Here is a 26,020-nt window from a genome sequence, read left to right on the forward strand (position 1 = left end):
ATCTTAGAGCAGTGATTCTCAGCCTTCCTAATTCCACAACCCTTTAATACAGTTCCTCATGTTGTGGTGACCCCCAACCATAACATTTTGCAAGTGTTCTTTCACAGAAATTAAACCAAAACTGACAAATGGTGTGAAGATCCATCATTCAAGATTATATATAAATTGTTTTTTTTTCTGGGGTTTCTCAGTTCAGTTCTGCCTTTCATCCCACCATGCCGATCTCACTCTTTTCTGCTGCCCCAAACAGATGAATGTTCTATCTCGATCTACCCCACAAGGCCGTTGTGTAGATGGCGCTCCTCCCGGCCAAGCTGCTTGCCCTGCCGCGACCCCTGTGAAAGGGTTATTTGACTCCCAAAGTGGTCCTGACCCTCAGGTTGAGAACCACTGTCTTAGAGCAATGTGTCAGCATAGTGGGGGGTGTGGAGGTAGGGAACGTTGACAGGATGAAACTCTATGGTGATATGGAAAAGAATATTGGATCATCCCCTGTGTCACCACATGATCATCATTCAAAACTGAGCACCAAAGAACACCTATGAGAGAGAAACTACAATAGCAGTATAATAAAACCATAAACCCATTCACTTTTGCCTAGGAGTAAGCGACTACACAGTGAGACTAACAAGTTAACATCCATAAAATCAGACTGTATGTCAATTTAGGAAAGCCAAGACATAGGATAAAGGACTATAAATTAATATAAAGAGCCTAACTGTTTCCATGAATGTGTTCCTGCTGAAAAGTATTCTTTCATTTCTTTTGAGGGCAGCAGGTTACAAAATGACAATTTCTCAACTGTAAACTCTTCAGAAAATACAAACATCTTCATAGCTCATTTCCTTCTCCTAGGTGAAAACCCAGCCATCTATGTCTAGCAATGTCATTTTGGAATGTTTTCATAAAAATGTAATGCTTTGTAACTTTTGTTTTTGAGACCCTTAAGCAAGATAAACCAGTGGAATAATTTATCACCAAATCCTTAGTCCACTAGATGGAGCTGCTTTTCTACATGAGAAATACACCACCCAAAAACAAGGTTCTTCTCTTTCACACAAGTAAACATACAGGAACCAGAAACTCAAACCCAGAATGTCAGTAAACTTTTGTTCCCTCTGAGGTAAGGTCCCTTTCAGTCCCTTTGTGGAGTCTCACTTCAGTGCAATATACACTCATCCATATGTTAAGATGTTTATCATGTTAAAGGTGTGTGTGTCACCAAAATCTGATTCCCTACATTAGGAGGATTGTGTAGTTAATGTAATGCAAGAAGATGAGTTTCTTTTGCCATTGTGCTGCTATTCAGCCAGAGTGCCTTAGTCCTTTTGTAATATTTCACAGTCTGCTTAGGCTTTTACTCCCTTAAGAAAAGATATTGGCCATAAACTTTGCTACCTCACAATTTAGTTAGTTAGGCCCTAACTCAGCATGATGCAGGGTTTTATATATTTCTTGTATGTTTTCAAGCACCAGAAGCTGTGAATTTAAAGCAGGGATCCAGATGAGGTTAAGTTGGCTTCAACTGAAAAGGCTGATAGATTTTCCACGCAGCTTTAAATTAAGATGGTATTTCCTTGTATGATCAGCTACTTGCTGTCTAATTTTGCTCACCTTTACTTGCCCTGTATAGAGGCAATAATACAGCTAGAAGATTACCATTAAAACTTATGTGCCAGCCCATGAATACTGAGCACTGATCTGCCTTCCATGAGTGGAACAGCAAGTTAGACAAATTTTTAGTATCCAGCAGCTCCTTTAAGACCAACAAAGTTTTATTCAAGGGATAGTGCACACACACTTCAGATACAATTGTATCTGAGGAAGTGTGCATGCACACGAAAGCTCATACTTTGAATAAAACTTTGTTGATCTTAAACAAGGATAGTCAAACTGCGGCCCTCCAGATGTCCATGGACTACAATTCCCATGAGCCCCTGCCAGCGTTTGATGGCAGGGGCTCATGGGAATTGTAGTCCATGGACATCTGAAGGGCCGCAGTTTGACTACCCCTGGTCTTAAAGGTACCGCTGGACTCTTAACTTTGTTCTGCTGCTTCAGACCAACACGGCTACCCAGGTGAGACAAGTTAGACAGTACACAAAGTGGGGGTGGGGGACATTGTGCCAGGAAACTGATAAAGAGATTTGGGAGATCAATTCCCATGTGGTCAAGAAGCAGTAAAGTTACATAATCGCAACAGAGGATTGGGCTAATTCATGGAGACCCTGGGAGTTGATTTATTCATGCCTTTCAATCACTTTGAACCATATCTCAGAATACATAAAAATAGCAAGGTATTTTAATATGTCCCCCTTCAACGTCTCCCTACTAATAGAAAAAAATATCCTGTTGGAGAGAAGAGTTCTAGCCCAGCTTTCTTTCTGGTGTGCTCACTTTTGATATTTATTTAGGCATTTTTATTCTACTTCCTCACACACACCCCGAAAGGATCCAAAATAACTTACAAAAAGCATGCAAAAATGTTCATAAAATTATAGAATCATAGAGTTGGAAGGGGCCATACAGGCCATCTAGTCCAACCCCCTGCTCAACGCAGGATCAGCCCAAAGCATCCTAAAGCATCCAAGAAAACTGTGTATCCAACCTTTGCTTGAAGACTGCCAGTGAGGGGGAGCTCACCACCTCCTTAGGCAGCCTATTCCACTGCTGAACTAATGTTACAGTGTTACTAATCCCCTCTCCCTAAGAACATACTAAACCACACTCTGTTGGTCCTCGGTTTACTTGGCTAGCCCATGCAAGGCCATAGGCTGCAAGCTGAAGACCAAGGACCCTTCCTTGCCCTTGGGCTTGTGTCAAAAGGCTTGCACCTCTGGGTACACTCAGGATAAATGCCTTCAAAGACAAGAAAAGCAAATGCACTCCAGATATTATGCAGCTTCTAAAAAAATGAGCTTGTTCCACAGGGTAGCATACTATCATACAATTCTGTCAATAATAAAATGTGGTATATTTTGTAGAAAGCTATAAATATATTTTTTCCTGAACCCAAACAGTTGTTTCTCTAGCTGTAGGAGAATAGAGCTAGCAATCTGAGGCTCCACATATGTGCTTCTGCTCTCATCGTCTTCCAAGTTACTTATGATTTTTAGTTTTCTGCCTTTAAACCCTCTTGTTTTTCACAAAACATAGATATTGAGTGCTGATGTACCGATTAACAGCACTAGAATACTAGACCTAAGATTCCTCTTCAGTGTAGAAATGAATTTAAAATGTTCTCACTTTCTGAAATATGGACAATATTAACATTTTCCTTATTATATTTTGGATTGTTCCTGCCTACCTTTTTAAGATAACACAGAAGCAAAATGATGATGATGAGGCAGTTCTGCAAAAATTTCCAGTTTGACTGAAACAAGGGTGGATGAGAAATTTGATGAGATTCACAGCACTGCTATAGAAAAGCTTCACATGAGGAACTGATTTGGGGATATTTTTCTCAATTAACCTTATGAACATTTCCACATCACTAATTGCAAGTGAGGAGAACCTTCACAATTGGTTGAATAAGGGATATCCCCTGTCAGCTTAGGTTTCATTTCTTCCAAATTTCTACGAGGAAAATAGCCTTAGCTTAGTATGAGGGAAAGTACACAATTTAATGTTTTTCTATAACTGAAAAAGTTAACTAGGTCTGCTCTCTGAAGGGGCTCTAGTAACTGTAATTGGTCAACAACTGCAGGGCAAATGCAGCCTTCAGCTTTGTATGAAAGGACACTCTGGGACACTGAAGGTCTTTCCTGTGAAATTAGAGAATCTGGAAAATGAGGCATGCAATTTACATGGCTATGGATGAGTCTGAAGAGGGACTAATGGGTCAAGAAGACTGCACTTCCTGACATTGTTAACATTTGAGATGAATATTCACAAATATTTAGGATACCAACCATTCCTTGAAGTTCCTTTTTCATGTCTTCTGGAATAAGAACTACTGAACTATTGAAAGCATAGGTAAAATGAAAGCATTTCCATTGTGTTCAGAGCTGTTCAGGAGTGTGCAACACTTACTAGTAAGGCTCCCTTTCTGTTCCAGATTTAGACAGCATCTGTCCATGTTCAAGTGATTGTCAATAAAATCTTATTCTCCCTCAAGAACCCTATCTGCCAATTTCTGATATTTTCATAGAAAATGCCTTCTACATTCAGAAAAAGCAGCATCAAATCTGCAGCCAGCCTCAGTAGTTAAAAGAAATTAATGCTGACTCATGTTGCACTTACAGGTGAAAGACTAATTTCTCATTGGGAAGAGCAGCCTCACTGATTCCTAGAGAAATGAAAAAAGCAACAGGAGTTGATATAGATCTTGGCAGGAGATGTCAGGTAAATACACGCTTGTACACAGACATAATAGTAAAGTAATAAAACGAGCACCTTTGCTGTGTGGGTAAAGAGATGTTTTCCTGATGTCAGCTGCCCAGAGCCGTATGGAAGGGTAGTATAAACATCTAAATAAATAAATGGCTGCATGTTAAGCAACTAATTCACACATGCAGTGCTGCCCATGGTGGGCAATCATGCCACTAAACAATTTAGCTGGAGACTTTACTGGTTTTAGTATAGTACTTTCAGTATTCACATGCATTAGCTCAATAATCCTTCTAATGGGCCTGCAAGGTAAACCACTGTTATAATCCCCAAATGACAGCTGAAAGACAGTGACTTGCCTAAGGCCCCTTGCAGAGTTTTTCATGGGCGAAATTGAAGTGGGCACTTCCTGAATCGCATCTCATGCTCTTTGCTTCTGTCCTATACCAGCTATGAAATGCACACAGCCTTTCTCTCTTTGTCTTGCTTCCCCAAAATACCTATTACTGCTTTTATAATGAATCCCTGCACAGCCTGAAAAGCTGGGAAGAGGGTAGGAGAAAACCCCATCCATATGCACTTTTCCTCATCTGACAGGCCCTACTTTCACATAGAGTCACAGGGTTGGAGGGGGCTTTACAGGTTGCTATATTCAACCTCTAGCTTGATGAGGAAAATAAAATTCAACATTAGCCAGTTAGATCTTTTTTAAAGCTCCTCTATAGTGGGCACAACATTTCTATCCATACCAGAACATCACATTATTGATTTATTGATTTAAAAAAATATTTATCTACTGCCATCCGTGGAGGCTCAGGGCGGTTTACATAAAAACATATAAACAATACAAGAAACAATAATTCCTTTCTCCTGTGAAAGATGATCTTAGTCCCTCTTCTTTTTTTTGTATGGAGGAAAAACTGACATTAATATCTCTTCTTAAAACATTTAAGGGGGAATCCTGTGCACGCTTACCTGGGAGTTAGCACCATTGAACACAATGTGACTTATTTCTGAGTGGACATACATAGGATTTTGCTATTAGCACTGCAGAGTCTGACAAAAAAATATGGTTGTGTGTGTATACATGTCTGAGTGCTGACTATTTGTATACTACAAAGACCATCTCCTTTTAATTAGAGGTTTTTTCCTTAGACTTTTCCCTTCAGAAATGTTTCTCTACAAAGAGCTAAAAATATGGGGTAGAAGAAGGGGGGCTCTGTGGCTCAAGGGAATGGTAACAGGACCCCTTATAGTGCTGTTTCACCTCTAGGTCACCAATTTGAATACAGATCAGGTCAGTGAGGGAAAGTTGTTACCATCTGCTGTCTAGCGGGTGGATGATGTGAAGCAAACTTGAATAGACTGCCAATTGGCCAATACTAAGACTGTGTAGGAATTCTTAAAACCTGGGTGGCAGGGTAACGCAAATCGCAGACATGTCAAATAGTCCCAGAATGCACTGGGAACATCTTCTGCCTTGTATTCAGGACAAGCTAGGCCAACAGAATGAAACTTTGTGGGATATTGTGGTCCCTTGGCACAGCTTGCCAGGATGGCAGTGTTTAAAGAAAGCCTGTCAGCACATCCAGCATGAAGCTGTGCACCACTGATGTGCCACATTGTTCATTAAATAAGGATTTAACATTCTCTTGTACAATGATTAAAGCAAATAAACTGAAGCTCCTGATTGTGTATATATCAAACATGGTGAAATAAGAAATATGGATGTAAACAAAAACATGTAAAATAAGCCTGTATATATATTTAAAAGATCCTGTCCGTTTGTCAGATAGTTGCATGGCATCTATTCCTGAGGGCCTTGTCTTGCTGGTATGAGCTAGACTCCCTGGATTTAATAAAGCTCATATAGCAGCCATTGTATTGAGGGAGCTGAAAGACCCAAATCAGTACGCAATTTGCCTCCCAAGGTCTTTTGCCTGGTTTATTGTAACTGACAGGTCAGGCAGCACTTGGAGGTAGAAAACCCACACATGTTTGGCACACGTTTTCCTGCAGGAGTTTCCTCAAAGCAGTGACAGACAGTACTAAATAGCTTCAGACTCAAATGTACTGTATTTGCTCCCCTGAATTCTCACCAGAAAACTGCTGTGATGGACAATTTGCTATTGCTGCAGGGCAACCTCACTGTGTATCTCACCCCATCTGGGTGGCAAAGGCCTTTCTACCGTAAAAGGCAGACTTCATGAGGCATTTGATGGATGGCCACACCTAAGCACCATGTACACATATTTATCCCGTGGTAAGAAAAACACGCCTTTTGCATGCTGAAAACACTTTGTGTAAGCCAATCTTATTACAGTGTTTCTTATATGTCTTATACTGTTCCCATTTGTAGAGTTAAATTTATAATCCTCCTTTAGTCTCAGAGAGCCAGGCAGGTTATTAATTAAGTACATACATTGTTGGAATATGCAAGACCCGTAGTGTGCGTGATTCCACAGCATATGAAGAACATACGACAGGGGGCATCAGGGGAGATATGTTGTTAGCATATTTAGATTAAGAACTTCCTGATGTGTTTCAAATTATTGCCTCCTGTATCCTGATGGGCTCAGCTGGAGACTTATTTATTATTTATGTATAATTGGATTTATAGGACTGCCCCCTCTTGGCTCAGCCATCTCAGGGCAGTGTACATTAAATAAAATCAACACAGTAAAAAACAACTCTATAAGTCTATAAAAATCTATAAAATTGGCATCCAATACATTCCTATATCACCTACATTGTTCCCCCCATTAGTTGCCAGAACTAGATTGTACAGGAGACAGTGTTTTGTTGGGGGGAGGAGTTCTTAGATGTTCCTGGTGGCTCAGCCTTAACCAAATGCCTTCTGGAAGAGCTCCCTTTTACAGGCCTTGTAGACCAGAGTAAGCTCTGACTGAGACTATGTCTTCTTCAGGAACTCATTCCAGCAGGTAGGGGCCAGGACCAAAAAGGCCCTGGCCCTAGTCAAGGCACAATCTTCTGTGAGCCAGAGACCACCAGCCTGTTGGAACTGGCAGAACACAATGTTCTTCAGGGGACATACTCAGAGTAGCAGTCCCTCAGATATGCATCCCAGCTTTCATCTAATCTATCACATCACAGTAATAATAATAAAGACTGTTTAAAGTAGTTTCCCTTTAAGCTATGTTAAATCTCTTAAATATTGCTAATAGCATTTCAAAAAATCAAAATATTAATGTGTCTCAAAATTTGCTGTGACTTTCACAAATATTTTTATGTATATTTTTATGTATCTCCAACAAAAGCTAATCTTGCTAGTGAATAAATATTTTTTAAAGGTTTCCTTAACATTGTCTTAACAGAAAAACACAATGGTCACCATTAATTACTGGGCAGATAGCATTTCCGGGAAGGACTAATTGGTAAGAAGTCAAAGCAGATCAATTTGAAAAGTCTCTTTCAAAAGGGTCTCTTATCTGTTGTTGCCTGTAGCTTCAACCAGGCTTTCAACACCGGCAATACAAATGTCCATTACAAGCGTTTTATCAGGCAATTTACATGATGACATCTTGGTTAAAGTAGGCTAGCTGCTCTCTGTGTTAAAGAGCTGATGGATCTTTGTATACATCTGTAATCTCAGACGTTTCAGTCTTTTCTGTATAAGTTCTGCTCATTGAAGATGTGACAGCAGCCAGAGAGGGGAATGCAAGGCACCAGCCGATTAATGCAGTCTTCCAGCTTCCCAGAACAACAAATTATCAATGAATTGAAATTTCCTTACTTTTATAAATCCTGTTTAATGTTGTTTTTTTTAAAAAAAATCATAGCAATTTTATACTCTTGTTTTTATACTGTATTATCAAGGCCTATTATGCACAGCTGCTGAAACGGCGGCATGGAGAACGTGGAGGAGGAAGAAGCGAAGCAAACCACTTATGCACGGGACGGAACGCAATACAATGGTGGCAAAACCCAGAATATCGGATTATGCACACGGCTACTCTGGAGCTGCTTTTGGTTGCACCCTGGTCCCGGGAAGCTCCACTTTCTTCCGCATCTCGCTAACGTGGCTTTTTCGGTGGCATACATTGACTCTGCGCCCGGTTGCCACCTGCAGCATGCATAATTGGTGATTTTAGCTGCCGCCATTCCACCCCAAATGCGGACCTTCCACTCCGTGCATAATAGACCCATGAGTTGCAGAAATTATTTTGTTGGTGATTCAATCTTTAGTTAATTTTCATTTGCATTGGAAATTTTTAGTATTGTTTCCTAGAAGACCCATTATCTCTCTTCAGCTATTTGTTCCATTTCAGAACATCATTTTGTTGGCTTAAAGGTATTCACTCGATTTTATTTTTGAAATGTTTATACACCTTCCTTCTTGTTATATATCTAAGTAAATATTCTCGGTACATTTCCTGGCTAGTTCCTAAGATTATTCATATTCACAATCAATTTAATCTCTGCTAATTAAAGATGTTTCTGCAGTTTTTAACTTTAGACAGCAGGAGGCAGCATATAATTCTGTTTTGGTGAAGTCTAGGGAAAGAAAAACTTATGTATTCCGTACAAGGTAAATTTTATTCTGTTAGTGGAAGGTTTAAGACTGCAGAGTTTTAGAAAATTAGGTATTGTAACAGCTGTTCTTTATGAAACTCCTTAAAGTTCAGTGGCTACGAAACTGAGGATTGATGTGCAATGCGGGATGAAACGTTCACAGGACTGCAGCATCCACCATATTTTCAGGAATAAAATGAGCATTAAATGTCTACCCCTGCTGTTCTAAAGCCTGGGGACTAAGTGGTGAGATATCTGGCCTGTTTTTGCACATTGCTGAGCTGATCACAAAATCTGGATCTCTGACAGGCTCTGGACACATTTATTTTTGCAAGGGTTTTAATAACTAGGTTTTTATTTGCTGTATGGAGATGCTGGGTGTGGGGGGGAATTACAGTTCTCATGAGACAGTGTGAAAGTATGAATGCACAAAGTGATATGGAACTGGGATCTTGGTAAATATTGACAAACCCGGCAAACGAATGACAGTAGAGTACTTGATGCCTAAATAGGGTAGCACAACTCTTTCATTCTGTACTTTCCCCCCACCCTTTAAACAATTTAAGGCAATGATGGTATCAGGAGATACAATAGTGGGAGGCAGCCATGATGGCAAAGCAGTCGCTAATCCTGGGTGCCCAGAGTTTCCCCCACAATTGACCCCCTCTGAGCTGTTCAATCGCCGCCCAGAAGCATGTGAAATGTTGTGAATGTCTACCTGACAGCAGGATGCCAACCAATCTATAGACAAGTACATATAAGATGGAGGTCTCTGAATATATCTATAATTAATAATGACTTTATATCTACTGTGTATCTCTCTGTGTTAGGGTCACCAGCTTCAAGTTGGGAAATACTTGGAGATTTTGGGGATGAAGCTTGAAGAGGGTGAGGTTTGAGGAGGGACTTCAAAGGGGTATGATGCCATGGAACTCACTTTCCAAAGGGGCCGTTTTTTTCAGGTGAGATGGTCTCTCCCATAAAACAATCAGTCTCACTGATTTCAACAATGCTTAATTTTTTTAAATATTGCTAACGCGAACTTCTTTCCCGAATTTAAAGACATACTAAATATCTAATGGTGTGGCTGAAGCTGTGTGGCAGACATATATACAGCCTGTTTTATATCTGTTTCTCTTTTTTCTGGGTTCAGTTCAAAAGGTTACACTTTAAAGCAGCGGTCCGGAGACCGGTATCGGTTTGTGGATCAGTCGGTACCAGGCTGCGGCTCCTCCTTGTCCTCCTCCCCGGCTGCTGCCTCGGGGGCTGCCCTGCTACTCTGCCACTAGCTCACCTTTGGTGCTCTCCAGCAGCCGCCATGGCTTGGGCTCCCCCTTGGCGTGGCACTGTGCAGCTGCTGCTGGGGCACTGGCGGGAAAGCAGGTGGAGCAGGGGCTCAGCCAGCAGCAGCGATGTCCCTCGGCAAAAGACTACCCCCCCCCGGGCCTCAGTAAAATTGTCAAGAATTGACTGGTCCCCAGTGATAAAAAGGTTGGGTACCACTGATTTAAAGCATATGTTCGCCTGAGTTGGACACAAGCCCCCCACCAGTCAGGTGTGCCTGCCCAAGCACACCCTGCACTGTGGGGGAAGGCAGGCCAGGGACACCACCCAGGGCAAACTTTTTTTGGTGTCATCTGGCACCCTAGCAATTGCCAAGGTTTGATCTGTAGGCAGAATGCTTCTGCAAGAAGGGCACATTTGGCTCTTCTTCTGAAGCTTAAGAAGAGGGTCAAGGGAGCAATAGATGCTGTAGCAGATTCTAAATTCCTTTTCTCCATGCTGAAGCCTCAATAATGAGTACATGTCCACCCAGGAGTGCTCTTCCCACATTGTATTGCTTTGCATAATTGGCGCAAATATTTGGAACGTTCAGAGAATATCTAGAGATTATTTGAAGAGGAACTGGGAGGTAAAATAGATTTCAGATGAACAATTTGTATTTAGTGATCTCTTTTCAATGGTTCTGCGAGAACCCACCAAGTCATATTTCCCAATGTCTCCCAGCATCTGGAAAGCAGTCGAGGTACCCCTATGGACATCCCTTCTGATAGATATCTGAGGGTACATGCTTTTCTTCAAGGATTCTCATTACATATGTACCTTCTCTAGTGAAAAACTCCAGACCACTGAGTCCCTTCTGAACCACTAAAAGAATTGCCTAAAAGAAATAACTCCAGACCTTCAAAATGCGACCTGTTTTTGAAATGTTGATGTTGCAGTCACAACCTTTCCTGACAGGCTGGACAGTCCAGGCAGAGGAATAACCACAATCGGATACATAACTGTTACTGTAGAATAATGGTGGGAGAGGCTCATTAATAAAATTTGGGAAACCACTTGAGCCACAACTTACCTCAGCTGTCCAACCCTTTGAGCATTATTCAATAGCATAAGATTTCAGAAGACTGCAGTACCCTGCATATGAGTTCCCTCTTGCATGGGTGTACCCCAAGAATGTAGATTATTTTTTCTTTCCATTTGGCTAAGTACATTGTGTTCATATCATGTCCCATTTGGGCTTGACATTTGTTCAATTAGCTGATGTACTTGTTTGTGCTCTTTTTTTCTGGCATGCCCAGCCTATCCCCGCCCCCGTTCTCCATCCAAGCTTGACCCTCTCCAGCGTTTTGAGTTTCTAACCCACTGGCCCTATGAACTGGAAGTAAATATCCTGTCTTCTCCCTCAGTAGCAAGAGGGATTTACCTGCCTTGATATTTTGTTATATAATGGAGTTAATTTTAAAATGGGAAATAAAAACTGATGTAACCATTAAAACTCTGCATATTCCTGGTCCCCTTGGCGAGTGCGGAAAATATATATCTAAATGTTTTTCATTCTGTATGAGTGAAACAGCTTGCATTTAGGCTTCTGATATTGTGTAATTTTTAAACTGAAGAGAAACTCATCACCAGTTTAGTGCCAGAACTTCTATGCTGTTAAGAGTAACACATGGGTTAGAAATCTGACAACTAAAGCATTTTCTGACACAACAAGGCCTTGTCTCCATTGTCTCTTATAGTTTCCTTTCTCCCACTACTGAAGAGGGTATAATGTGGTGGGGGTGGGGATCATTCCATTGTTTGAGCCCTTTGTTCTTTGAGATACTCACTTTTACTCAGTAGGGAACCCTTGATGTTCAGAAGTTCCAAGGGCACTTGGGCTTCTAGACAGAGGGATGTAATTGGGGATGTCCGATCTAAACATGTTAAAAATAAATAAGTAAATGAATCCAATAGTGTTAGGACTGAAAATATATAAACAGAGCATGGGCAATCCCCTGGTATTAGTTTCTCCCTATCATAGCCTTTACAGAGTGGCCAGGTGTGAACTCCATTGATTTTATGCATCGCATTATCTTATTTCCAAAGTTTGAACAGAGCACTATGCAAGCACAGTTAATTCTGCCAAAGGATTGCATCGCATGCTTTGTAAAATGATGTTTTACCCAAGAGTAGAAGTGCACAGGAGGGAAAGTGCAAGTATTTGGATGAAGTGCTGTGGACAATCACATTGTACTGTTTAATCAATAGCTGTTTAATTGTATTGTTTAATCAATAGGGGAGAAAAGATGCAAAACCATGAAAGGAATTTAAACCTAAAGCAAAATTCTCTCCGTTAGAGAGAAATTAAGGCAGTCTTGATTGTAGCATAAAGTGAGGGAGATACTAGAAGAATAAGCAAGAGGGAACACACATGCTTTCCAAGATGAGCTTGACTAGCACTTCTGTCTTCTGGTGGACATCCCTGTATACCAAACCTATCCCAGTTTTAAAGGCTAAATGTTGGCAGATGCCTGCAAGAACCCAGGGATGTTGCTTTTGAAAAAAAAGAAAATCCCCTCCTCCCACACAGAGCAGCAGACTGGTATGTGTAGTGACATCCCACTTCAAGAAAAGAAGTTGTCCTTTAAATAATCAGGGAAATAATTATTCATTAATTATTTGCTAATGTAGGACTTGCAGTATTTGGGGCAAAAATAAGTGCACTTTGCAACTGACTCTTATGGTGACCAGCAACTGGAAACACTTCATAAATCTGCTGCTTTCTAAACAAAGGATGCCATTAGCAAGGAGGTAATTTCTGCGAGGATTATATGTGGTGGAGCTGTCAGTTGCTGCTGATAAATTATCACTAATAAAATTTTTGTTTCTACTGTTTCTCTGTTGAGACCAATGAGAGCCATTCCAAAAATGACACTTGGCACCATCCCACATCAATCTTGCAGGCATTACATTCATCTTGGCGGTCCGGCTAAATTAGGAAAAGGATATTTGTTATTTAAAACAATGGCACGTTGCCATCTTTCCATAAATGTTATGAGGTTTCCATTAGCATCTGACATGGATATGAAGTCTTGAAACAGCAGATTTCACAGGATTTCAGTAAACAGTTTAAACTTGTTCCCTGTACATCGCCTGACAATCTGCTTCTTTTCGACTCTTAATGAGTATAATAATAATAATAGTAATAACAATAAGAGTTATAGTAATAGTAATTAATTATACTCTTTTCTGTGTTTCATATGTCGCAAGCACACACTGCTGGCCCAAATTGTAGGCCAAGTTTATCGCAAGCTTGCAATAATTCTGATCCTTGTTTTACTACATTCGCTAAACATTTACATTCATTGGAAACTGTTCACATAAAAACTCTAAAGACAAACTAAGCACAGCTTTTTGCCCGTGTCTGTTGTGTCCTGAAAGATAGCATATTGTAAAGACAGAAGCATGCCCATTCTCTTAAAGGAAGGAAGATTCCCCCTCGCCTATAATGTAAGCCATCTCTGTCATGTGACAGAAGTACATTTCATATACAATTTTATATTAGTATTCTAAACATTGAAACAGCAGCTAACCGTCAACTGAAGGGCATTTGGTAGGCAACTAGTGATTTGCTGTCCAACTAATATGGGGCTTGGGGACCCAAGTTTGTTAGTTTCAGCCATGCCTATTCACAATGTGTCTCCTTGCATTACATAACAAACTACAAAGTATTTTCCACTTTTCTGACTGGTTCAGAGTCTACTGAGTCGGGCATTCTTCCAAAGGCAGAGGGTACTTGAGTCTTGCGGTGCTTTTGTAACAGTCATTTGCAAATATGAGAGCAGCACACATTGGAAGTCTACAGGCTTCTGTAACATGGAGCCAACTTGCCGGATCAAATTCCTAAGACTCACAACCACTTGGCAGAGCCAGGTCTTAGGTCAAGCTGCCCAAATCTCAGAAAATTATGAAATATTTAAAAATATTAAAATGAGAAGGTTAAATGCCTCAAAAATAATACAAAAAGCAGGCACTTAAAAAAAGAAGAATGCCCACAGTGGCTTTTGCTAGGCAATGAGAACAGTATAACCAGCCCTCTTGCTTTGGTTTCTGTCGTTTCAGGACTGTTTTGGTGCTTGAGGGAGGAGTCATAAGGCCAGACCTGGCAAAAACCATCAGGTGACTTGCTGTCTCCTGACATGCATGACTTACCCAGTCCCAGATGCTTCCTCCTGTTCAACAGCAGCCATCCCATAGAAGCTAATGTAGTGCAGTGATTAGATTTTCAGACTAGGATCTGAGAGAGGCAGGTTCGAATCTTTATTCTGCCAAGGACTCTCACAGGGTCACCTTGATCCACCTAATTCACAGAGCTGTTGTTATGAAAATAAAATGAAGGACAGCAGAATCAAGTGAGATGCTTTGGGTCTTCATTGTGGGGAAAGGAAGGGTATCAATCAAGTAAAGAAAGAATAAATATAGCTAAGGATGAGATATAAATAAAAGATTGGTTGGTGTATGGGTGGAAAAGTGAAAAGGAAGCATGGAAAGGTGAGGATATGGGTGTTGCTAGGAGGATGAAATAAGAGATATTGTGGGGAAGAATATACAGGGGAAAATAAAGTCATTACCCCCATAAGACTTGTGGATTCACCACTGCTTATCAGGGTCTGGCATGAAAACTGGCACTGCAGAATTGGCTCAGCCGAGTTGTTGGCACTGAGTGCTCCATCCATAGCTTACCCAGGAAGAGGCTGCTGGGGAGGTTATGAGGTAAAGCTAAAGACAGAGGGCAGATCAACATATGTTGGCTGGTGCATGATAAGAAACAGAAGCAGGAAAAGAGATCCTATGATGATTTCAAAGAAGGGAAAAGGGAAATAGTGGAGGAATGAAAAATGAGATGCCCTCTTCAAGACCTTGCAAGTCCCCCACTTTTCAATATATCTGATTATCAATGTGGTCAAATCTATGGATACTTAAATCCAGAGATTGGACCCATGAATAGAAGACATATCTTTCTATAAACTTGAAAAAACTCCAGGTTTGCAGAAAAAATTGAAATTATACAATTAGAATCTGTACCATTCATAAATGTACCCTCTGCAATGGCCTCTGTGGGGGTGCCCAGGAAACCATTTTAGTATTGGCAGGTTTCAAGCCTTGGTTTCTGCTGGTAAAAGGCAATGGGAAGAGGCAGGGCTCGTTTGCAGGGTTCTCTTGGTCCTCAAGGGAGGGCTCATCAGAGTCAGGCCTGGCAGCAACCAGAAATGACTTTCTACCATGCAGTTTGCTTGACTCACCCAGAGCTGGCTGTTTGCTACTATTCAACAACAGCTAATCCATGAAGGCCAATGTAGTGTAGAGGTTAGAGTTTTAAATTAAGACCTGGGAGACCCTGAATCTCTACTATGTCACTGAATCTTAGTGGGTGACCTCAGGCCAGTTATACCATCATAGACTAAGTTACCCCATGGGATACAATAAAGGACAGGACAATAATGGGTCCCAATTGTGGAGAAAGGTAGATATAAATGCAGTAAATAAATAATAAATATAAACCATGTAGAACCTCCATGTTCACAGGGACTGAATATCGGTTGCGGCTCTGGGGGGAGGGAATATTGCTCTTATTTCCTGCTGGTAGGCTTCTGAGACGCATCTATCTGGCTGCTCCATGGAACAGAATATTCCTACTAAAAAGGTTTTTGTTCTGATCCAGCTGAGGTCATCTTTTATTCTCATGCAAAACACATGGTATATAGTTATCCTTTCCTTAATTTTACAGAGGGTTTTAAAAATATAATTCAATGATACTGCTGCCTTTCTTTATTTCTTTATTATGTGGAGACTATCTGACGTGTTGATAACATAAATAACAGACACATGCAAGGAAACTGGCATAAAATCTTTAAAGTTTAAAAAATTAATTTGTAGCAAAGCCAAACACGTTTTTTAAAAACCAGATAAACTGTAACAAATGCTTCATCGCTAGAACTGATTTCATCAAATGCATTAAATGAATATTCAGTCAGCAGATATAGCTACACACATGAATCTAGAGAGGGGAAATGGATACAAGTGAAATTCAAAGGCCTTGAAATAGAAAAGGTACTGAAGCAGACTGGCCATTTAGTTTACAAAGTAATATCTTGGAGGACCGCCTTCCTAGATTACTACTCGGGGCCAGAAGTGCTATCTTTTCAAAATTATGTGTATATTTCAATTTTGCAAATGTATAATGGTGGTGGAGAGGGTTGCCGTGGACCAGCTCCTAGCATTTTTGGAGGAAACTTTGGCCTTGGATCCATGTCTATCTGGCTTCCATCCTGGCCATGGTGTGGAGACCATGCTGATTGCTCTGATGGATGATCTCCAGCACCAGCTGGACCAAGGTGGTTTGGCCATTCTTGTCTTATTAGATCTATTGGTCACATTTGATGTGGTCAGTCACAAGTTATTGGTCTGCCACCTCACTGACAAGGGGATTGGGGGGACAGACTTAAAATGGCTGACCTTTTTCCTTAAGAACTTGTCACAGAGGGTTGAGGTGAGGGGAAAATTATCCAACTGCTTTGTGCTCCCGTGTGGGGTACCTCATGGGGTGATACTCTCCCCCACACTTTTTGACATCTACGTGCACCCTCTGGCTCAGATGGTCTGGAATTATTGGTTGGGGTGACACCAGTATGCGGATGATACCCAGCTCTATCTCCTGATGGACAGCTGGCCGGATCTCCCCCAGATACATTTGCCAGTTGTTTGGAAGCAGTAGCTGGATGGATAAGGCAGAGTTGCCCGAAACTCAACCCCTCCAAGATGGAGGTCCTGTGGCAGGGTAGAATAAGACAGAATCAGGAAGCGTGTCTCCCTTGCCTGGATGGGGTGCAGCTTACACCTGCACCAGTGGCCAGGAATTTGGGGGGTGCTTTGATGCCTCCCTGTCTACGGAGGCACATGTCACAAAGGTAGCCCAAATGGCATTTTTCCATCTGTGCCAAACACAGCTACTAGCACCCTACCCCTCCATTGAACACTTGGCCACAGTGATCCATGCAATGGTCACTTCCAGATTAGACTTCTGTAACTTGCTCTATGCAGGCCTACCCTTGTCCCAGATCTGGAAATTGCAACTGGTACAAAATGCAGCTTCACAGGTCATCACTAGGTCATCTTGGAGGGCCCATGTCTAGCCAATGCTAAGGCAGCTGCATTGGCTGCTGGTTAGCTTCCGGATTAAGTTCAAGGTTTTGTTTTTGACTTTTAAGGCTTTACACAGTCCGGGTCCTACCTATCTGTGGGACTGCTTGTCTCCTTATGCTCCAGCAGGGCTCTTCACTCTTCAGGTATGAATTTTCTGGTCATCCCGGAGCCCTGAGAGGTATGGCTGGCCTCAACCAGGGCCAGAGCCTTTTTGGTCCAGGCTCTTACCTGCTGGAATGAGCTCCTGGAAGAGCTGAGTGCCCTGTCGGTGGTCTTTGGGTTCCGCAGAGCCTGTAAGACAGAGCTCTTTCACCAGGTATTTGATTGTGGCTGGGCTGAGACCAGGGTAATAAGACCCCTCCTTTTTTTCATCAGTTCCTCCCCTAGGCAATTATTGCTAGAGGTCAGTGATTGGGCATTAAAACTGGGAACAGAGGAGTTGAGGCACTGGGGTTACGTGAAGTGGGGTAACTATTTGCTGCCATTAAGTTGCTATGATTGTATTGGCTGTTTTTAAGCATGTTGTAGAGGATTTTTTATTTTTTAATGTTAACCTCCACAATCCAGCCTTGCTGAGAATTGTGGTATATAAATCAAATAATAAGTAAGTAAATAAATAAATAATAAATAATACTGAGGGCTTGCATATAGGCTCACATTTGTGCACTCAATGTACACTCAGTGAAACAGTTCAGTTATTTATTTTTTCTATTTTATGCGGTGTGCTCCCTATATAAAATACTTAAACCAGCTAACAACAATTGAAAACATAAAGGATACACACAAAAACAATAAACAGGCAGGTATGTAATGTATAAGGCTGGTCCCAGGCAGTTAGGGACTAAAAACTAGGCCTTGAATGGTGTTCGGGCTTGAATCAGGAACCAATGCAGTTCTTTAAACACTGGCAAGTTGTGCCTGTGTAAGGGTACCAATGCCTGATCTGGTTACCCTGTGCTGAACCAGCTCACTTTCCCAAAAGGTCTTCAGAGGCATTACTGCAGCAAACCTGAATGTCCTCCAAGACATAGATGGCTGCGATGTGATAGCATTTATTCCCAATAAAAGACTGACTTACTAATAAAAGTTGGTTCAGAGGCAGTGGCTTGTGTACCTCCACTAAGAGAAGGCCTTTCCACAAGCAGAAGGGGACTTTCTTGTATCCCGCCCCCTCCCCCATGCAACTACATCCTGAAACAATCCCAAATTGCTGCTCCTGAGGGATGGAGGAACTCTGGGAACAACCTGAGAGGGGATTGGAGGTGTGGCTGTGGGGGGTATGCCATGACAGCAATTGTTGGAAATAATCCCCTCTTCTGTTTATAGAAATCTACTGTGGGATTCAAGCCATTGCCCCACAGTCCAAACATGTTCCATCTACCATGTGATAGCTGGGGGGACTTGGGACTAGGGTTGTGTGATTTGGCACCCAACGTGGCCGTTCCCACCCGGAGCAGGCAGCACTGTGCCGCAGGGGGGGGGAGGGCAGGTGTGGACACTGGTACACTTGTCAGTGCACACGCACAGGTGCAGAGTTCTGTGCCTGAGTGCGTGTGCCGACTGGCGCGTCAGCACCCACACCTGCCCTCCCCCCCTGCGGCGTGGTGCTGTCTGCTCCAGGCGGGAATGGCTGCTTTGGATGCCGAATCGCACAACCCTACTTGCGACCATATGATAACTATCAGTTCATCATGGCATTTTTCTATCAGTTCAGAAGCATTGCAGAGGACAGCTTCACTTGGTAGGAAGGGGAGAAGAGGCTCCTGCCTTTTCCTGACACCCTTTTACTGACCTGAAATGGTCTTGGGAGCATTATTTGCCTCACTGGTGTCCTATACATGCACTAAGTGCTCCATGGGGCAAATAACAGTGGCTGTTTCAGATGAGGAAATTGCCATGTTGCTGACATGAGTTATGACCCAGCAGTGGTTCTGAATAGAATTCTCTGAGACCTTGTAGATGATATCCTGCTGCACATCCCCATAGTGATCATGTGGTAGATATAATATGTAGTTTGGCCCACAGCTGCCATCCATATGTCTACCTTTCACAACCATATTTTTCTCGTCTTAGGTAGAAAAATAAAATATGGTTTGTTGCTAACAAGGAACAGAAGACAGAACTTAGAACGTGCAAGAAGAGGGAACTGGAGTGGGAAAACAGAGCACACAAGTCTGAGGTTTGTTCACCAAAGGCAAAATATGTTTTCTGATATATGAATTCAGTCAGAGAGTCTATGAGATGGTGTCCACAGCCAATGTAACACGTGTTCAGATCTCCACAGCCAATGTATTCTTCATGTTTGTCCTGTTTCCACTGAAAAGCATTGTGCCTGCAGAGAGGTGAGGTGATATGGAAGTAGGGTGCCTGATGGTTGATCCGTGATGGTTCCATCAAACATATAAGTCCTCAATTGTCTACCATTGAATGATACCCTTACCAAATGATGTTTCTGGTCTTTTCAGTCGAAAGCAGCAGCATGTAATCGAGCACAGAAAGAGCGACTGAAAAGAAGAAAGATTCCTTGCTAGCGAAGCTCAGGCAGTTTGAACAGTTTTACACCAGGAACCAATTTGTCCCAATCTGCTTGTCAGGAACAATAAAAAACAGACACCACCTTCTGTAGCATTAAGCAGATAGTGATTGATTAAAAGAAACAAAATCAGAGCCTAAACTGCCCAGATGCTTTGATATGTAGATCCAAACCAAACATCAGCCTCAAACATTAGATTAATGGGAGTCATTAGGAAATGCTAACATTCACAAGAATGATGCTTTAGGTATAAATAATGACAGCAGTGACATCAGAAAGGACCTGATCTTTCAAACTCTTAACATGCCTGGCCAGCTTTATTCTACCAAGTCATCCTGTGAAAATCAAGTGGGCTTTCCTGAGAGCAAACTAACTCCTACATAAACATATACAACAATTGAAGCCTGGATTAGTAAACAAATTTTGTTTATGGGACAAGCTTACTTTATAAGACTGCCGTGTAAAGTTCAACCTAAGTATTCCACTTACCATAACAGAAAAGGGTAATGTAATCAGACAATACATTACAAGGATCTGATCCTACTGAGAGGTTTTTGGGACATACTAGACCAAGATAATGAAATAAGCATTATATCAATGTCAGTGGGATGATTATATGGCTTAAGTTCCTTTTTCCCTTTACCGTTTCAGGGGTTGGATCACAATAAGCTGAGAGGTGAACTGTATCACCCCTCCTCCAACAAAATTAATGCCTTTTTAAAGTAAGACTGCAGGAAATGATAACCTCTTTTGTATGATGATTGCACAAGAATTCTGCTTGAAATCAACTTATTCTTTAATGCTGTAAGTTTGGCATTTTCAGAAATATTTGTAGTAGCAGAAGCAGATGGACTAATGCTAAGAACTAAGATATCAGTTCTGTTTCTAGCCCTTCCCCGGGCCTCCTGTGACCTGTTTTAATGAAATAACCCCAGTGTTATTAAACTCTGAAAGGAACATTTGTTTTACCAAAAAATAAAAGGACTAGATAAAAATATAACTTACTATAAGGCATCTAGTAGAGCCATATTCTGGTTAAGCATTGGAGTCTGATACCTGAGACTTAGCACAACCACATCTGTTGCTATTACTCTAGCCCAGATCTATCAGGTACATCCTGGGACCCTAATTCTGTCTAATTTGACAGATGAAAGCATCATCTTCTAGCATGACTCTCATTTCTGTGACTCACAGTTGGCCACTTGGAAGTTCCCGGCACTTATAATTGTCTATGGGAGCAATATTGTTATATCAAAAGTTGACAAACCAAAGTATATGAAAGATTATTCTTATGACTAAGAAGTGTTTGTGTATCAGTAACACAAGAAAGCTATCTTTTGTAGTAAAATGGGTCTCATAATAATCTCAGCCTACAAAGTGAGATGTGGAATTTATTGAGCTGGTACAGGCATCAGGTGGGTCAATTAGACAACATTGAGTTTATCTCTCCAGCTTTAATTTACCCTGCCCCCAACACATCCAAGATCCTTTTTGCTACTGCCAACAATTTTAGAATTAGAGGTATACTTTCCTGGTCACTACCTAGACCAGTGGTTCTCAACCTGTGGGTTGAGACCCCTTTGGGGGTCGAACGACCCTTTCACAGGGGTCGCAGCAGGGTAGATCAAGATAGTGTTCATCTGTCTGGAGCAGCAGAAAGGAGCGAAATCGGCATGGTAGCACAAGAAGCAGAACTGAACTGAGAAACCCTGGGAAAAACCAATTTATATACAATCATGAACAATGGATCTTCATGCCATTGGTCTGTTTCGGTTTAATTCCTGTGAAAGAACACTTGCATAGTTTTATGGTTGGGGTAACCACAACATGAGGAACTGTATTAAAGGGTTGTGGCATTAGGCAGGTTGAGAACCACTGACCTAGACCTTCTCTTTCTGTCTTTTAAGAGACTCTTCTCAATCTTGGAATCATTCTCCTGCTTGGCAATCTAATGTGTTCTTGTGTTATTGAAACCCAAATAGGCACCTCCGTCTCCTCCATTTCCTCCTTTCTTCCTCCATTTCCTTTTGCTTATTCCAGCAGACATAAGCTAAATGGTGTCAGGATCAGTCCCCTGCTTTCTGCCAAGTTTCCAAGTTGACCAGAGAGTCTCCATCTTTGTGTGTGTGTGTAAAACTCCTTGTGCTTTTTATGACTCTGTAGTAACTTTTTGTTCTTCAGTAACTCTTTTGATGACCCTGAGCCTTTTCACACCACATTCTCCCCTGCTGTGACACTTAGTTGTAAATGTTGCTCTGTGCTGTGTTATCTACAAAGGAGGGCGCCAATTGCACCAAGGATGCCAGAGCCAGAGATGGTCTGGCAGGAAGCCCAGGATGGCACCTGTTGGGGGGGGGGGGTAATTCCTCCCTGGGAAAGTGGGGACATTTGGGCGGGAGAAATGCATTGATAAGTGCTTGCCTTCCTTGTATCGATTAGTCTCGACTTCAGACGTTAGAGTGATCAGAACTACTTCCAATAAAGCTTTCTATTAATACAGAAGTCTAGTTGTGAGTCTGTCTGCCTTTGACAAATGGGCAGTTATGGGAGCACAATAGGACCATTGTCTCTCCTAGCCAGAACAATCAGACTGTCCGTGGAAAGGAATGGCTACCCCAGAACTAACCAGACTTTCTTTTGTTTACTTCATGCTGTCTGTTTGTTCAGTGTAGCTGTATCTCTCTTGCTCTAATGATCCTTAATGTTTCTCCTGACTTCTTGTCTGAGCCATTTATTAGACAAAGGTGAAAGCTAATCCCATTAGCCACCAACCAGCTTAGGTTGTCCATCCTTAAGACATACTTCACCTGACTGTGAGTCATGTTCTAGATAGTGTACTTCAATTACATCACACTTCAACTCACCTATCAAGGACACTTAGGGCTCCTGGCCAATCATCATTTATCTACTACACCGCACAGTACCGCACCACAGGCTGGTCTGTGAGCTGGACTGAGAATTTCACACCCTTTATCTGGACTCTGCTCAGTGTGGGTGTGTTGATCTTTCTACACCTGGCATTGCTTTTCACACCCAATGTTGTCATCCCCCATCTCTTTGCTTTCTTGGACTCACCCAAGACAGGTGCAGTATATTTTCTATTTCCCTATTTAGTCAACTTTCCCCCCTGTAGAACTTAGTGTATATATGTTTTTTTTCCTGTGTTTCTTAATAAAATACAAAACCCTTTTGGGAACCAAATTAGGCCTGCTGATTTCAGGCTTTTCCCTAGGGAACTGAAATCATGTATGTACCCATGACAAGATCCAGATTAGCCCCCTCTTGCTATGCTAATTCCCCAAAATTAAGAGCACTTTTACCTAGTCCACACAATGGTCATCACACCAGGCCACACCAGGCCACCACTGGTTGCTGGAGCCGGGCAGGGAAGCGTTTAGGCCAGTGCACCTTGTCTGCCCTGGTTTTGTTCTTCCAGATGAGCCAGCTAGAGCAGTGAGGTTCCGCTGTGCAGGGGGGCAGTGGAGGCTATTTTTTTTTTTTGTTTAGGAATATGGTAGCAATTCCACATTCCTAAACAAATATTACAAATGCCTCAAGTGGCTCCGTGGCGAGCCTGCAGGGGCCTTTTTTCCCCTTCCAGGATACCATAGATTGGGAGAGAAGCCAGTCCTGATGGGCCAATTATTCCCTGCCAGATGGGACTTGCCCAACATAGGTCCCAATGGGAACATGGAAAACTCTGGACTCCCTTGCTGCAGGACAACTGAGGGCCTGAATAGGGCCAGCCATAGCCTAGCCCTGGGCCAGTGCTGATGTCATCTGGAAGCAGACATTAGCCCTGCAACCAGACAAGCACTGATCTGGGCCTTAGTCATCATATGGAAACACTTCCAAACTGGCAGTCATCTTGCCGTAACATCAGACTGGCACATGCATGTCCTGCTTTGAGGCTGAAATGGATTGCAATTTTGGAAGTGAAACAGACTGTCTCTAACCCGGCCAGTTCATTTTGGCAGGACCTGGTGTCAACCATGGTGACACTAGGGCTCTTGAAATTTGTTGTGGACTCCACCCTTCAATAAGGTCACTCCTGGATCTCATTTTCGGAGTGGGTCTGAATGTGGATCTGGTCACAGCAACTACTGTGCCATGGTCAGACCACTATGCCCTAAAGGCTTGGTTAAGGCTGTCAACCAGCAACATCTACAGGGCCCCTGCTCCCTCCTCCCCAAAAATCCACTCATGCGTTCTGTCCCTAGTATTGTTTTTTTCTTTTTCTTTCCTGGAACATATATGAGGTTGCATTCTGTTGAACTGCTAACTTAACACTATTTATGGTTGCAAGACAAGTGAATTACAGTGCATTCTTAAGCAGTATTACATCTTTCTAAACAAAGATGTCAATGGATTTAGAAGATGTAATTTTGCTGAGGATTACACTGTGAGTGGTATGCCTATGAAAGAGTTACAGTTTTACTGGACAAAGGATTAATATCATGCTTAGGTTTTTATAGACTGATTAAAAGGATGTTGAGGAACCAATACAACCAGTTTTTCAGCTCACTGCTGAACATCTATTCTATGAAAGCTTCTACAACTTAGAGTTGTGGATAAGGTTCCATTATTCCAGTACTCCAATGCTAAACCTCTGATGAAGTATCAGGTAGGAGCTGAAATTAAGGGGACATTAAGTACTTTAGGACTTTATTTGGACTTGCTTCACTATAGCTTTTTAAGATTTCAATGAGTTCAGCATCCAGAGGTAAACAGATGTTATTTTGGGAAGTAGAAGTGTTATACAAGGCTACATTTCTTGAACTAGCACACAAAGAAATAGATACTGGTACCATGGATGGGAATTTTGCTATCAGATTTTTTTACTTGGTAGTATGGATAATGTTCTGTACACATTTTAAATGTACTAGTTCTGCTGTTCCATGTGCACCACCCTGAGACACTGCAGTGAAGGATGGTATATAAATCAATCAAACAAATAAATGTTGTATTGTGTTTCTCATCAGACACAGTGGTTACATTAAGTTGTCACATATTGTTTCAGCTTCCACTTTGTGGGCCTCTAGAGTCACACCATTATCTTCTGGGAGAACATGACAGCATCAGGATGTAGTTGGGTTTTGATATATTACTGTTGTTGTTGTTGTTTTGTTATTTATATTTCTAGCCCACCACTCCCAATAAGGTTGACCAGCAAATTAGCACCCGCAGAGCGTAAGACCCTGCGGGGGGGCATAGGGTGAAAGGCAGTCCCTCAAGTATGTGGGTCCTAGACCGTGCAGGGCCTTAAAGGTTAGAACCAAAATCTTGAACTGGATCTGGGCAGCAACCAGCAACCAATGCAGCTGCCTCAGCACACGCTGGATATGGGCCCTCCAAGATGTCCTTCTGAGGACCCTAGCAGCCTCACTTTGCACCAGTTGTAACTTCTGGATCAAGCACAAGGGCAAGCCCATGTAGAGCAAGTTACAGAAATCTATTCTGGAGGTGACTGCCACATGGATTACTGTGGCCAGATGTTCAGGGGACAAGTAGAGAGCTAGTAGCCGAGCTTAGCGAAGATGGAAAATGCCTGGCTGGCTACCTTCTTGACCTGAGCCTCCAGCATCAATGAGGCATCGAAAGTCACTCCCAAGTTCCTGGCCTGGGATGGAATGACCAGTTGCATTCCTGCCAAGGGTGGTAAACGTGCTTCCTATCACCCAGCCATAGGACCTCCATCTTGGAGGGGTTGAGTTTGCCTAGCATCATTCAGTTAGGGTGGCATTGTATATTTTGGAATCAAGTGACTACTCTTTTTCATAGGTAGAAAGCATGACTACGGGTTTTATTAATTCACTTTAGTAAGAATGACCCAGATAGGAAAATGGATTGTTACTGAATGTATAGGGTCAAACTTCTCCCTTGTGAAATTAAGGTCAAAATGGAAGCCTCAACTGTGATTTTTATACTTGAAGTAATGAAGAAGCTGCAAGAGAGCACTTGTTTACTAGCATGCCTCTTTTCTATTTCTATTCCACATACTTTGGTTAATAATAATTTTCTTTATTCATATTTCCTGCCCTTCCAGGTAGCTCAGGGCAGATTACAATAACTTAAAACAATCCATTCTAAAAACAAGTATATTATTTAGTATTAAAACATTCTATAGTTTACATGCAGCCTCATTTTAGTAACCTT

General features: G+C 41.9%; 1 long non-coding RNA gene across 3 annotated transcripts in view; it reads right to left on the reverse strand.

Moving 5' to 3' along the window:
* LOC143831956 (uncharacterized) overlaps nucleotides 1-26,020 on the reverse strand; it is a 46,389-nt gene that overhangs the window by 1,306 nt on the left and 19,063 nt on the right. Inside the window, exons 4-7 of one of the 3 annotated variants that reach the window (XR_013229037.1) lie at nucleotides 19,772-19,835; nucleotides 11,976-12,062; nucleotides 4,243-4,288; nucleotides 3,307-3,373 (exon numbers count right to left, since the gene is read on the reverse strand). This is a non-coding gene — a long non-coding RNA (uncharacterized LOC143831956). Of the gene's footprint in view, nucleotides 1-3,306; nucleotides 3,374-4,242; nucleotides 4,289-11,975; nucleotides 12,063-19,771; nucleotides 19,836-26,020 lie in introns of those variants that run through there. The other 2 variants (XR_013229035.1, XR_013229036.1) reach the window with 2 other exon arrangements.

This window comes from Paroedura picta, chromosome 3 (genome assembly GCF_049243985.1).
Source record: "Paroedura picta isolate Pp20150507F chromosome 3, Ppicta_v3.0, whole genome shotgun sequence".
Lineage (NCBI taxonomy): Eukaryota > Metazoa > Chordata > Lepidosauria > Squamata > Gekkonidae > Paroedura > Paroedura picta.